The sequence below is a fragment of the Schistocerca americana genome, chromosome 2 (genome assembly GCF_021461395.2).
Source record: "Schistocerca americana isolate TAMUIC-IGC-003095 chromosome 2, iqSchAmer2.1, whole genome shotgun sequence".
In the NCBI taxonomy this organism is placed as follows: domain Eukaryota; kingdom Metazoa; phylum Arthropoda; class Insecta; order Orthoptera; family Acrididae; genus Schistocerca; species Schistocerca americana.
Window position 1 is genome coordinate 1,025,496,465 of NC_060120.1, and position 12,452 is coordinate 1,025,508,916.

A 12,452-nucleotide genomic window follows, 5' to 3' on the forward strand; every position below is an offset into this window, starting at 1 on the left:
TAACACCGACATTGGACTGTTGATGACTGCAAACATGTTGCCTGGTCGGACGAGTCTCGCTTCAAATTGTATCGAGCGGACGAACGAATACGGGTATGGAGAGAACCTCATGAATCCAAGGACCCTGCATGTCAGCAGGGAACTGTTCAAGCTGGTGGAGGCTCTGTAATGGTGAGGAGCGTGTGTAATGGGAGTGATGTGGGATACGACTCCGCCAGGTAACACGTACGTAAGTATCCTGTCTGATCACCTCCATCCATTCATGTCCATTGTGTATTCCGACGGACTTGGGCAATTCCAGCAGGACAATGCGACATCCCACACCTCCAGAATTGCTACAGAGTGGTTCCAGGAACACTCTTCTGAGTTTAAACACTTCCGCTGGCCACCAAACTCCCCAGACATGAACATTATTGAGCGTATCTGGAATGCCTTGCAACGTGCTGTTCAGAAGAGCTTTCCACCCCCTCGTACTCTTAGGGATTTATGGAAAGCCCTGCAGAATTCTCGGTGTCAGTTCCCTCCAGCACTACTCCAGACATTAGTCGAGTCCATGCCACGTCGTGTTGCGGCACTTATGCGTGTTCGCGGGGGCCCTACACGATATTAGGCATGTGTACCAGTTTCTTTGGCTCTTTAGTGTACTGGCATGCAAAATTGCATCAAACCCATTTTCGAATTGAAGACTGCTTCAACCAGAACAACAACAACAATAAAAATAATAATACACTCCTGGAAATTGAAATAAGAACACCGTGAATACATTGTCCCAGGAAGGGGAAACTTTATTGACACATTCCTGGGGTCAGATACATCACATAATCACACTGACAGAACCACAGGCACATAGACACAGGCAACAGAGCATGCACAATGCCGGCACTAGTACAGTGTATATCCACCTTTCGCAGCAATGCAGGCTGCTATTCTCCCATGGAGACGATCGTAGAGATGCTGGATGTAGTCCTGTGGAACGGCTTGCCATGCCATTTCCACCTGGCGCCTCAGTTGGACCAGCGTTCGTGCTGGACGTGCAGACCGCGTGAGACGACGCTTCATCCAGTCCCAAACATGCTCAATGGGGGACAGATCCAGAGATCTTGCTGGCCAGGGTAGTTGACTTACACCTTCTAGAGCACGTTGGGTGGCACGGGATACATGCGGACGTGCATTGTACTGTTGGAACAGCAAGTTCCCTTGCCGGTCTAGGAATGGTAGAACGATGGGTTCGATGACGGTTTGGATGTACCGTGCACTATTCAGTGTCCCCTCGACGATCACCAGTGGTGTACGACCAGTGTAGGAGATCGCTCCCCACACCACGATGCCGGGTGTTGGCCCTGTGTGCCTCGGTCGTATGCAGTCCTGATTGTGGCGCTCACCTGCACGGCGCCAAACACGCATACGACCATCATTGGCACCAAGGCAGAAGCGACTCTCATCGCTGAAGACGACACGTCTCCATTCGTCCCTCCATTCACGCCTGTCGCGACACCACTGGAGGCGGGCTGCACGATGTTGGGGCGTGAGCGGAAGACGGCGTAACGGTGTGCGGGACCGCAGCCCAGCTTCATGGAGACGGTTGCGAATGGTCCTCGCCGATACCCCAGGAGCAACAGTGTCCCTAATTTGCTGGGAAGTGGCGGTGCGGTCCCCTACGGCACTGCGTAGGATCCTACGGTCTTGGCGTGCATCCGTGCGTCGCTGCGGTCCGGTCCCAGGTCGACGGGCACGTGCACCTTCCGCCGACCACTGGCGACAACATCGATGTACTGTGGAGACCTCACGCCCCACGTGTTGAGCAATTCGGCGGTACGTCCACCCGGCCTCCCGCATGCCCACTATACGCCCTCGCTCAAAGTCCGTCAACTGCACATACGGTTCACGTCCACGCTGTCGCGGCATGCTACCTGTGTTAAAGACTGCGATGGAGCTCCGTATGCCACGGCAAACTGGCTGACACTGACGGCGACGGTGCACAAATGCTGCGCAGCTAGCGCCATTCGACGGCCAACACCGCGGTTCCTGGTGTGTCCGCTGTGCCGTGCGTGTGATCATTGCTTGTACAGCCCTCTCGCAGTGTCCGGAGCAAGTATGGTGGGTCTGACACACACCGGTGTCAAGGTGTTCTTTTTTCCATTTCCAGGAGTGTATAATGTGTGTGTCTTGTAAGAACAGTCATTGTAAGAATAACTGAGAAGGGAAACGATCAAAGGCTTCTTTGACGTCTGCGGCAATAGATCGAAGTCGTTCGGCATGATTTCTTTCCTGGAACGAAATGTGAAAGTAAGTGTAACTTCGCGGCGGCATTGGCAGCAGAACAGAACAACGGCACTGGCAGCAGAACAGAAGAGAACACCTGCGCCGCGCTAAACTTTCTCTCAAAGAATGCTTCGAGATTACGTTTACTGAAGGGTGCCGTCAGGTGACCTTGGCATTCTGTGCGATCCGTTTCTCTGCCAACCTTTGCCGGCAGCCTGCCCTTCTTGCTCTTTGTTTTGCTGGTCGATTCTGTCGCTTTTCTGATCTTTTACTTATGTTGTGGTGGCAGAAAACACATGACTTATATGACTAAGAAATGAAATATATAATTGAAGACCTCTGTGCAAGAAGGGGATAACTCAAATTTTGCCAATTTTTCAAGAAGCCCAAAAAACTAATTTAAAAAGATCTAGATCTGGTATTTCGTGCTATCGTTTATACATGTTGAGTTTGGATGTAAAGGTTACTTCGCTGGCATACAAACAAGCATAGCATTAAAAAAATTCATTTACTAGAAAAAAATTGAGTTATCCCTTTCTTGTACTGATGTCTTCAACTGTGAAATGTACAGACAACGGAAAAGTAGCGCAAGAAGTGGCAGTGAAATAATAGATGTTACGTGCAGTGTTAAGCCCTGCCAACTTCAGAAGAGGAAAATCTCGCAAAGAGCCATATCAGTCGAGTACAGTGGGCAGGTCATCGGTGATTTTTTTCTTTTTTGAGTAAGTTGCATTAATCCTAGCTCATCTTAAGATTTAAATTATTATAATGTTTAAGATTTGTCTGATGGCTAATGCACACAATGTATGGTGCTTACGTTTTATAGGACACGTGATAGTGGTCTAAGACCCTAATTGTGCAGTCGTACTGGCGGCATTAAATCATTTAAAGAAGCTTTGAGGATATTTATGACTACACCACTTGCTGCAGGATCTTGTGATCGGAGTTTCAACAAATTTAAAATAACAAAACTACTAAAGGTCGAGTATGGGTGAAAGCAGGTTGTGAAGCTTAGCTATCTTGTCGATAGAATACGACACAACTACTAAACTTTACATCAAAGAGTTTTCTTCGCTCAGAGCAAGAAAATGCAAAGAAAAATTGTAATAAAAACACAACTTCTGGAAAGACATATTTTCTCAACTCTTGATTATTGCCCTTCTTCTTTTATTTCTAGTCAATAATTTATGCACCATTTGTAATTCATGATGGGCAAATGAAATGTGACCTTTGTTATATGTACACATATTACTAAATCACACATATTACTGAATTAAATATGTCAACGCTTTCTTCTGGATAGAACATTATTACTCAATATATTTTAGTATTTATGGATGTCATTGTAAATTGTGCAAAGCTGCTACAGATTACTTTTTAAACATTTAAAAAAAATCTAGTCTACAAATGACAATAGCCTCATAAAGAGGGCGCTAGTTACTGACGTCACATCCGAAGTTAGCTGCACGGAAAGTAAGCAACACACTCAGTTTAACTGTTGTCTGTAATGTCACTGTGATACCACGTGCGATTTTATTTCGATGGGTCATCATCTCTTGGATAAAATTGGTATGTAAGGATGTATTTGTGATCTGGTTTTAATATATATTTTAATCGCCGATTCTCATTACATTCTGTTACTGATGTAGCACTGAAGGTAGCTACACAGCAGCTAAAATCGATCTTCAATAAACATATTAAAACTTTACGACACATGCTGCCCTTCTCCTTATCTTGGAACAAAATTAAACTTCCCAGTCGCGTATCTCTGTCTATATGTGGAGGCTAATGTCAGAAACTACAGCAGGGATTTTGATACAGTTCTCACTAATAGACAGACTTGTGCACGGACTAGTTTCCTTGCATAGTTTATTAACGCTACGCCAGGTCAGTTATCCGCTCGTAGAGACTTAGCTGCACTCGTGCGATGTCGTGGAAGAACGCTAGTATCATCCTAAGACCAGCATACAATTGTTGGAATACAAAAACAAGAGAGAGACTTTGTTGTTTTACTTTAATTTTTTAGAAACTTTATAAAACTTGTCATTTATTAACTACGATATATTAACTACAATCATACATCTAATTTGTTGTGTACAATATTTGCCTTCAGTAGAGTTCATTTAAGTTTCAAAGTGGCTCAAATGGCTCTGAGCACTATGGGACTTAACATCTGAGGTCATCAGTGCCCTAGAACTTACAACTACTTAAACCTAACCAACCTAAGGATGTCACACACATCCATGCCCGAGGCAGGATTCGAACCTGCGACCGCAGCGGTTCCAGACTGAAGCGCCTAGAGCCGCTCGGCCACACCAGCTGGCTTCATTTAAGGAATTTTTATCATTAATGCTTCATTTTATGAAATATGTACATGAAGTTTTAAAACCAGCGTGGAAGAAATTGCAGAAAGGTAGTGTGGCGAAGGAGTATTGAGTATTGGGATTTAGCCGCGGGGAGGGGCGCAGACTGAGGTTGGAAGACTTGTGCGGAGAGATATTTCTGCAAAGCCTGGGGCTTATGTTGGTATAAGCGGCTTTCCGCAAGTAGCACACAGACATTCTAAGAATTCATTTCATACATTGGCATGCTGTAGTCTACGTCTCTTCGACACGTGTTTTTTAATATGTAACGGGGAATCAGAAATATGTTTTTCAGAATGGTATGTGCATAAGGATTATACACACCGATGCTAAAGACTATACACGACCACTCCTGCAATGCTACAAACAATTATTAAAAGTATGTATAACATCTGATGATGATTCGCTAGGCGACTCGAAACCGGTCATGTTGTAATAAAATCTGAGCAGTCTCAAAATACGACTGTTTGCAGTTACTTCTTGAAATCCTTTAGCTTTAATACGAGGTGTATTCAGAAAAATCTGGAACTTTGTCCACAGAACTTTTCTAAGTTTACTTTTTATTTATTTCGAAATACTCTACTCCACAATTGATACACCACTTCCATAACCGTTTCCGCTTCCGGAAGCAGTCTTGGTACGGCTCTTGCTGGATCGCGCGAAGCGCCGTCTGCTAATTTTCTTTTATCTCATCTATCGTTGAAAATTTTCTTTCTTTCTAAGGTGTTGTCAAGTTTGGAAATAAAAAAAAGTCCGCAGGGTCCAGGAGTGGGGAGTACGGAGGCTGAGGTAGCATAGTGTTTTCGTTTCTTGTGCAATAATTACGCACCAATAGGGATGAACGTGCGGGTGCGTTATCGTGATGCAAGAGAGATGAATTGTTTCGCGACATTTGAGGACGTTTCCTTCTTACAGGATTTCATGACATGATCTAACTGAAATATTACATTCTTCTGCAATCTCTCGAACAGTCAGTCTCCGATCGGCACGCACAATTTCTTTGATGTTCCTGACATGAGAGTCGTCGGTAGGCGCCGAAGGCCATCCAGAACGGCCGGCTGCGGTGGACGAGCGGTTCTAGGCGCTTCAGTTCGGAACTGCGCGACTGCTACGGTTGTAGGTTCGAATCCTCCCTCGGGCATGGATGTGTGTGATATCCTTAGGTTAGTTAGGTTTAAGTAGTTCTAAGTTCTAGGGGACTGATGAGCTCAGATGTTAAGTCCCATAGTGCTCAGAGCCATTTGAACTTTATTTTTTTTTTTTTTTTTTTTTTTTTTCGAGCCATCCAGAACTAGGGTCTTCTTCAACTTCCGTGCGAGTATTTTTAAACCGTTTGCACCATTCGTAACACAGAGTATGATTTAAGCACTCATCACCTCAAGCTTCCTGCATCATTTGGTGTGCCTTTAGATAGGTTTCCCTGAGTTTCACGCATCATTTAATGGAGACGCGTTGCTCCTCTAACTCAGCCGTCTCGAAATTCGCAAACTGTGCGACGCAACGTTCTGTTCAGTACAGCACTGAACAATAACTTCCGGCAGTCTAGTTTAGCCAAAGAGTATGAAAGCAAAAAAACCTCGTTCTAGTGTCAGACTGATGTATAACATAGCCCGAGGTCTAGGTTAAGTTTGAATGCAAGGTTGTGAACTGGTGAAGCTAGCGAATGTGAAAGTAAGAAACTACCTGCAGTGTCTTGGGATGCGCGGAAATGTCAGCACATTTCATCTCCGCACAAGTATCACTCCCTTCAACTGTCAGAAACTGATCTCAGAACGGCTTTGCTCCAATTTCGTCTATTGAATCGTCTGCGGATTTGAGCGAGTAGAACGGGCCCCCGCGCGCTTCGCCTACCGCAACCACCAGCCACGTGCCCAGTAACGGGACTGGCTCTATCCCCGCTGTCCATTCACTGTTGTTATGCGAGCAGAGAGCGCCAAGAACAGTCCCGTGAACCAACTCTCTGCGTCTTCCCCCCTCCACGCCTCCAGTGTTCTTCCTTTCTGTCTTTTACCATCACTACTTCACCTTCTGTGTTCTCCCTACCAGCCCTTTCCCCCTCTTTATTTCATTTAAACGTTCCGCTCTCTCCATCTTTTTTGTGCAAGTTCTGTGAAGTGGTCCTTTGTCATCGTCTTAACACATTCCGCTTGTTCATGAAACCGGCATCCTTTCTCTGTTGTTCAACTTCCCTCTTCAGAACTAACTCAGCGTTCGGTTGGCGATGTAAACCTCTCTGAAAAGCTTCTTCCATTCCAGTTCTTCCATGGCTCGTGGGCCATTTCAGTACCGCCGTTCTCTGCCTGTTTAAGGTCAGGTCCTCATGCAACATGGTTGAAAATTCGATTTTTTAATTTGCGTACTTTGAAAGGAATGTTGGGACGAAAAGGTTTTTTAACTCGTGCGTTACAAAAGTTTCGACAGTCCATTGTTCGAAGCAGTGTCACGGCCGCCGTGGGACGCCCTCAGCCAGAGACGCCCGGCTCAGGAAGAAAACTTGTCGTGCCGTGACGGACGTTACAGTACGCATGCAAACGTATTACCCGAAAAAGCTGACGAACGCCGTGTGCAGGCGGCGGAACGCAGGATATCCAGATCAGCCAGGTCGGCTTTTGTCGCCAAGAAGAACGAGGGAATTGCTCGAGTTAGACGAAGGGTTAATATACGGTCCGGGAATTGCAGACTAAACTTAAGTAACGAAAACAGTTTTTTTTGCTCAAAATAGGTGAAAACACAATCTCTGATCCGCCATATTGCATTAGCGACTTTGAATTTCGAAAGCATAACTTCAGATTTGTGTGCAGCGGCATTAAAAATATATCATTAGACGTATTTTTTATGCAGATTGAACTAATAATACATATAAAAGTATTCTCTAAACTTTAAAGAGGTTTTTCTCGAGAAACGATTTTTCAGAACTGCGTGCGGCATAAAATAAAAACGGTTCAGCCTTCTACCTTTGACCCCCGAAAATTAAACACTTTTCTTGGGAGCTTATACCTCATCATCATCATCATCATCATCATCATCATCATCAGCCAATTCAATCATTAAATGATGTGGCCTCTTCGAGTCGTGGATTCAGGTAGGTTTTCAGCAGTCTTCTCCAAGTGGGACGGTCTTGAGCAGTTCTCTGCCAGGTGTTACCAGCGATATTCTTGATGTCTTTGTCCCATCTGTCTGGTGGTCTTCCTCTAGGCCTCCGGTGCTCTCTGGGACTCCACTCCAGTACTAGCTTCATCCATCTGCCAGCGCACTGCCATTTCAAGGAACCTACTGTCTCTAAGATGTCGTTAACCTTCGTCACAGACCGGATGTCTTCTGCCCTTTTCCTATCCTTTCTTGTATAGCCCAGCATTGGTCTCTCCATGGATCTTATACCTACAATATATGAAATTTGTTAATGTTAACCATATTTGTAAAGCCGTAAAGAGCGAAACAAACCCCCAAAATCGAACTCAGAATTAGCTCAAAAATGGCTGTAAGCACTATGGGTCATCAATCCCCTAGAACTTAGAACCACTATCGGACTTAACATCAGAGGTTATCAATCCCCTACAACTTAGAACTACTTAAACCTAACTAACCTAAGTACATCACACACATCCATGCCCGAGGCAGGATTCTAACTTGCGACCGTAGCTTCAGAATTAGCACCATAGCGTTAAACTCAAGGTTATTTCATTTTGGTTAGGTAAAAATCCCATAAATTTAATGTAGTATCGGCTGATGTTATCCATTTTTTACTGCAAATAACTCCTAAGTGACTACACTGCACGCAGTCTGCGTACTTCAAACTCGCAAGCCGTTGTGCAAACTATAATTAGGGCGCCATTTTGGTTTTTTGTTTTGAAAATCTAAAATAAATTTCAAAGTATCACTAATCATAATCCCCAAACAGATCGTTAGTACGTCTTTAGATTGTCTCATTAAAAAAAAATTCCAAACTTTACCTATTTTTTTGCTCATTTGAGTGAGAATCTGGCCTTTCTTAATTTTTAGATCGAATGCCGAACGCAATCTCGCTTTTGTAACCAGTTAATTACTTCTGCCTCGTGCTGTTCATTTTGTACTCCTGTGTGGCGGCATTTCCTGCATTCGCTTCAGCCGCTGAAAAAGGACTCATCGATGTTATCTTTCATGTGGAATGCAGAAACTAGATGTCATTCGGTCTTCACACACGACGAGTATGTGGGTTCGAGTCCCGCTTCACCTCACGTTTTCAATCAGCCCTAAAGATTAAAAATAAATTCCTACTCTATTGCAGAGTGAAAGATTCATTCTGGATTTGCCATTTTTTGGCGTGACACTTGGAAACCCATGTCTCGTCACCATTCGCGATTCTGTTCGGTAGGTATTCTCCTGCGGTATCGTAACGAAAGTTCAGAAAAGCAGTCTGTCGTGTTGTAGTTATCAGGAAGGAGTTTCAGGATTTAACGAGTACAGAACCGACAACTGAGAGATTTAAAAACGCCGGATTTCATGCTTTTCTTTCCATTTGTTGCTGACTACAGACGGACTACTCCTGTCATTCTCACGGATATGTGTCATTCCACTCTTGAACAAAAGACGCTATAGGCGCACACCACCTTCACTCCACCACCTACGGTCATCTGCTCCCATTCCCTTAGTGCCCAACAAACATTGCAGCGAATGAACTCAGCGCAGAAAATGATTACTGGAGCGCAAACTGCTCGTTCTTCAATAGCAGGGGAAGCAGGTATCGTGTGTGTGTGTGTGTGTGTGTGTGTGTGTGTGTGGTTTATGGGTGCTCAACGGCGCGCCTGTCATCGCCCATAGGAACAAATGTGGTTAATATGTTAAGTAAGAGTAAAGCAGCACTCCGTCTTCAGGCCACAAGTGCCCCATCGGGACCGTCCGACCGCCGTGTCACCCTCAGCTGAGGATGCGGATAAGAGGGCCGTGGGATCAGCACACCGCTCTCCCGGTCGTTATGATGGTATTCTTGACCGAAGCCGCTACTATTCGGTCGAGTAGCTCCTCTATTGGCATCACGAGGCTGAGTGCGCCCTGAAAAATGGCAACAGCGCATGGTGGCTGGGTGGTCACCCATCCAAGTGCCAGCCACGCCCGACAGCGCTTAACTTTGGTGATCTCACGGGAACCGGTGTATCCACTGCGGCAAGGCCGTTGCCTTAAGTAAAAGTAGGTCTTACATAATTACACGCACTCTCTCCCTACCTCACTCTTGGTCCCCTGTACAATCATATTATCTGACATCCTTTAAAAGAGCGCAAATATAGGCAAAAAAGTTCTAAAACTGTCATTTAAAAAGCAATAATACAAGAGGTAAGCGAAAATAATTACGCAGGGATATGTGACTGGCTTACTGATTATCAGCAAAAAACATAGATGAACCAGCCAACCTAACATATTAAATGCGCTCCCTAAAATTTTAGAGAACAAGTCTTACATGGCACACAACCTTAAAAGTCGTACCACATTCGTGTCATTGTCATTAAAATACAGGAGAAATCTGTCGACAATTCAGCTGTTATCCTCTCGTCAGAATATACGAGGGTGAGTCAAATGAAAACCATAAATATTTTTTTAAATATTATTTATTGTGCAGAAGTGGTACAAAGCTGTATCACTTTTCAACATAATCTCCCCCACGCTCAATGCAAGTCCTCCAGCGCTTACAAAGTGCATAAATTCCTTTAGAAAAAAATTCTTTTGGTAGTCCGCGCAACCACTCATGCACCGCGTGGTGCACCTCTTCATCAGAACGGAATTTCTTTCCTCCCATTGAGTCTTTGAGTGGTCCAAACATGGAAATCACTTGGGACAAGGTCTGGTGAGTATGGTGGATGAGGAAGACACTCAAAATGCAGGTCCGTGATTGTTGCAACTATTGTACGGGCAGTGCGTGGCATTGCATTGTCATGTTGCAAAAGGACACCTGCTGACAGCAATCCACGTCGCTTTGATTTGATTGCAGGCCGCAGATGATTTTTTAGGAGATCTATGTATGATGCACTGGTGACAGTGGTCCCTCTAGGCCTGTAATGCTCCAAAATGACGCCTTTTTCGTCCCAAAAGAGAGTCAGCATAACCGTCCCTGCTGATGGTTCTGTTCGAAACTTCTTTGGTTTTGGTGATGAGGAATGGCGCAACCGAGATTTCGTCCCCAGTAACGATTCTTGCAAGGAAGCCGTGTCCTTCTCGTTCAAAGCGCCGAAGAAGTTCTTCACGAGCATCAACACGTCGTTCTCTCATTTCAGAAGTCAGCTGCCGTGGTACCCATCTCGCAGGCACTTTGTGAAACTGAAGCACGTCATGCACAGTGTGGTGTGCTGACCCATAACTAATCTGTAAACATGCTGGAATGTCATTCAGTGTCACTCGGCGGTTTTCCTTCACTATGGCTTCAACTGCTGCAGTTTTCTGTGGAGTCACAACTTGTTGTGCCTGACCCGGACGAGGAGCATCTTCGACTGACGTCACACCATTTGCGAACTTCCTACTCCATTCGTAGAGTTGCTGCTGTGACAAACATGCGTCACCGTACTGAACCCTCATTCGTCGATGAATTTCAATAGGTTTCAAACCTTCACTATGCAAAAACCGAATAACAGAACGCTGTTCTTGCCTGGTGCAAGTCGCAAGTGGGATGGCCATCTTTATACTGATACTGCGACGGTATGTGTGCATCTGCACTGTACTGCCACCTACATGCAATTCTGCACGCTATTTGTAGCACGCTTACCAACTTACAGGATAACGGCGCGAAATTTCGATTTGTTATTACAAATTTAAGGTTTTCATTTGACTCATCCTCGTAGATTGCGTTGCCAGGGGGCGTTCGTAGCTCAGAGTTGCTGGATCTGTGCTCAGCGGGTGTGCATCATTGGGTCCACTGAACCCTTCGCAATCGCTATCAGCGTCAGACCGAAATTTGCGATTCCGTTACCATCTGTGGGACTCCAATGGGGTGGTCTCGATACCCGATACCACAGATACCTGCCAAGTATTTCTGCAATATCTGAGAAGAAACTTGCAGCTTCTCGCAGTCCCATTACACGATCCCATTCAAAGCTGCTGACGTGTTGATAATGGTGTCTTTGTCGCCTTAAAGGCATTATTGACTAACATCAACTCACCACGCCCGATCTCAAAGGTAACTAACGCTCACGACCGGTACCACGTCTATTTGAAGCAAACCTAATTTGCATTGTCATAATCGCGCTGTTATGCGACTGGCGCGAAATTTGAATAGGCATCATCTTTCGGATGTATAAACACGCCTGCTCACTTTCGTTTATTTCGTAGAATTTCTTCTTTGTGTTGCAACTTTTTGTTGCCTTAAAGGTATTCTTGACTAACATCAACTTACCACGTCTGATCTCAAAGGTAAGTATTGATAAGTACGGTCGCTTAAGATCAGGGCGTCGTGCGTCCGAAAACTCCTCTAGTCTTCACCGTCATGTTTGGGCAGTCGTGCAATCGCTTTTGCAGGCGGATTGCGTGGGCCTGTGGAATCGTAAGTACGCCTTTTTTTTCCCCCGCCCCTGCGGACTAATCGGAAGCAAATCACATAATGGAGTAGGTGTGGTGTGTGGGTCTGGGTTTAATTAGAGCGAGTGGCGGCTGGCCCTGGTGCCTGCCCGTGCGCTGGGCTGCGCCGCGGCCTTAACGCCAGTCACAGAGGCCAACGGCAACGGCGGGCGCGACCTTTCCGACAAGGCCAGACAGCGCGGCGCGGCGCGCAGCGACAGACCGGCACGCCCCCTTGTCCCCGCCCCCTCCCCCCACCCCCGCCTCACGGTCCTGTCCCCTACTATAGATCCTGTTCCCCTGTGCTCGTTT

The 12,452-nt window shown here is 45.6% G+C and overlaps 1 protein-coding gene and 1 pseudogene across 1 annotated transcript in view; one reads left to right on the forward strand and one right to left on the reverse strand.

Annotated features, from left to right (window-relative positions):
- LOC124596407 (PRL-1 phosphatase) overlaps window positions 1-12,452 on the forward strand; it is a 627,938-nt gene that overhangs the window by 222,495 nt on the left and 392,991 nt on the right. The window lies entirely within an intron of this gene.
- On the reverse strand, window positions 9,662-9,778 carry LOC124596905 (annotated as a pseudogene).